The 2,887-nt window shown below is 37.9% G+C and overlaps 1 long non-coding RNA gene across 1 annotated transcript; it reads left to right on the top strand.

Moving 5' to 3' along the window:
- Positions 1 to 1,223: 1,223 nt before the first annotated feature.
- Positions 1,224 to 2,561, top strand: LOC139072152 (uncharacterized). The gene is made up of 5 exons (XR_011521749.1): positions 1,224 to 1,705; positions 1,839 to 2,002; positions 2,080 to 2,137; positions 2,206 to 2,276; positions 2,395 to 2,561. It is a non-coding gene; the product is annotated as an uncharacterized lncRNA (long non-coding RNA).
- The last annotated feature ends 326 nt before the right edge of the window (positions 2,562 to 2,887 follow it).

Below are 2,887 nucleotides of genomic sequence, written 5' to 3'. Positions count from 1 at the left end.
TAAAAAATGTTTTAAAAAATGATACAGCTCATTAAAACACCATTAAAAATATATTTTATTAAGATCTCTATCTATATATACATACATATAATTATAAATAATTTTATAAGTAGTCTTATTTTATATTGGGTGTCTTAATGGCTGAAAATGGATAAAAAGCAGTTACATTTTAATTTAAAGATTTGAGATTCTAGTCAAAAACTAAAGAACATTCCTCCAAATGTTCTTTAATGTGATCATTATAATTCTAATGCTTAGAACTTTGTTTTTATTGTCTGCAATGCGTTGCCTATATCTTTATTAAAGAGCAAGTAACGTCTAAATTAACTTTTTTTTGCTGATGAACTGTACAAATGAGTGTCTAATAGTGTTTTAAATGTGTGTATTCATTATTTTAGCATTTTGGTGCATGTTCTTTAAAAATTAAAAATTCTGCCTACATACCACAGTATAGCTCCACCTTCAGCTTAAAACATAGAATTTGACTCATTTTGAATAAATTTTAGCCAATGGCTAAAGAGTAAGATACTACGTAAACCAGTAGAGTACTGCGTAGCAGCTCTGTGTCAATGTTATAAAAGCATCGGGAGTCTCGGCCACGCCTTGTGGCGAGTTGGGAGTTGGATTTGCATGCGAGTGTAGGAGGTTAGCCGTAGTTCAGCATTAGCATATAGCATTAGCATATCCTAGTCTTTAGCATAGCTTTTAGTGTTATACATACTTATTTAGTGTTAGCTTGGCTGTTGGATATTGTAGTTTAGTTACTGTTTGGCTGTTAGTGTAATTAGGAAAGTAGTTCGGGTTTAGTGCTCCATATCGTGTTAGCATGGTGAGATGGTGTAGTGTAGTATGGTTGCGGAGCTCTGTCGGGTTGCACTCCTTTCCGCTGGACTTAGAAATTAGGCGCCAGTGGTTGCGTGTCTGGAAAAGATTCAGCTCCCGCCTGGTGCTGTAGTTTGCAACCAGCATTTTACCTGCGATTCTGCACGTCTCCGTTCCAAGAGGGAGGCTGTGCCCACCGTGGCTCTTCCGCGATTTAGATACAGCCCACCGACTCTGCTGCCCCACCATGACAGGCTCCAGTCTGAGGTGAGTAAGCTAAATAAAAGTTTTAACATCTTCTAAAGACAATTCCCTTCCTAAATGCAAAGTGTGAGAGACGTGGTTCACTCATTTAGCTATCAGCCTGCACTGCCTTTGGGCTGATTTGTCAAGTTCACAAAATGTGGAACGGGATGTAAGGTTAGAATCAGCGGCGAATCGGAACATATCTCGAAGCCCTGGCCGACAAAACGGTCCACATGACTGTCAGGCTCAGAGAAAATTCGGGTTGTTTTTGTGTCAGTCGGTAATTCTGCAACAGTGGCTCTAACTAACACAGCACTAGTTGACAGACAGCATTACAGCGTGAAATCCAGCACAGCGTGACCCGGTTCCGTGAGGAATTCTGTTCAGGAGGTCGCATTTCAGGATCTCCACATCATATGCGACTGACTTTTACGTTATAATAACATCACACACTAGGAATGTTATAAAGCGCCTATATGGGACAGTTTCTTTTGTATTTTATCTGACTTTATAAACATCAATGTGCTTCTATTTTTTTTTTCAGGCTAAATCTACCCAAGACACTGGCTGTCAGACTGATTTAGTAATCTGCAAGAATGCACTTGTCCAGGCTGACGTGGTGTTACCCGTAGCAAAGGTGAATTATTTTTAATAATCTTCTATGTAAACATTTTATTACCTTCTAGTTTTAATTTGTTTTACAGATTGTTACACATGATTTTATGCTGTTTTAAACGTTTATAAATGTGCTGCTTCTTTGTTTTTTATAGAGCTCACAGCCTCAGTGTCTTGTGACACATGGACCATGACAGAAATTCATCTTCCAGAAGGTCCCAGAGCATCCACACCCCCTGAAAAGACCAAGATGTGAGGTGTCTGCTGTTGATTCCAGCTTCCACCTCAGTGACAGTGCAAGCTCAGTGAACTGTTCAAGGTAAAAAAAAAAAATTAAAACATTTCTGAATTTTTAAGATATTAACAATTAAATAAGTATGTGATTACATCATGAAGGAGGCTACTGATTCTGGCCCTGTGACACTTGGTGGTGACGTGTGAGCTGATTCACCTGGTAAATAACTTTTAAATTAAATATTTTGCTATCAAAAGTAAATTAACTAATAACCTGCATTACTGCAGGACACTCAGCAAAATATGGACTCTACACCATGAGGCAGGCACACGTTAATAACTCTATAAGAGCACATAAGGTGAGCAACACCACATATTATTTTTATTACAGTACACTGTCCTGGATTTGTTTTCTTTCTGCATCTCATCATTAGCCTGGCTGATCACCTGATAACTCCTGTCATCTGGTTATGACAGCATGAGGATGTCCTCACACACCTGTCATCTGGTTATGAGAGCATGAGGATGTCCTCACACACCTGTAACCTATCAGCTCATCTGGCAGAATAGAGAGAGAAGAGACAACACCACATCTCCTGTTCCTGGAAAGCCTTCAGCCTTCCTTCGATGGCTGAGAACCTCCATCAGCTCTGTCTCCTGTCTGCCTACAATTATTATAATAAATATTGTGTTTGACAAGTTTTTTGTGCTGCCAAATATCTCATTTTGATTCCAGTTTTGATATTTTAATGGATATTTATAAATTACATTAATTGAATTATCACATTGTCGCATGTTTAACTAGCTCTATGGTGATGAATTAAACTAGCACCTCACTGTTAAAAGCTCGTTTTAATTTCAAGCATGTTTAAGTATTTATGGACATGAACAAAAACAGGAAATATATAAATTGAGATTTATTTAATTAACATAACAAATAAGGGGGAAAGAGTCATTGAAAGGCACATTC

This window comes from Nothobranchius furzeri, chromosome 10 (genome assembly GCF_043380555.1).
Source record: "Nothobranchius furzeri strain GRZ-AD chromosome 10, NfurGRZ-RIMD1, whole genome shotgun sequence".
Classification (NCBI taxonomy): Eukaryota; Metazoa; Chordata; class Actinopteri; order Cyprinodontiformes; family Nothobranchiidae; genus Nothobranchius; species Nothobranchius furzeri.
This window is presented reverse-complemented; position numbering and strand designations above follow the sequence as displayed.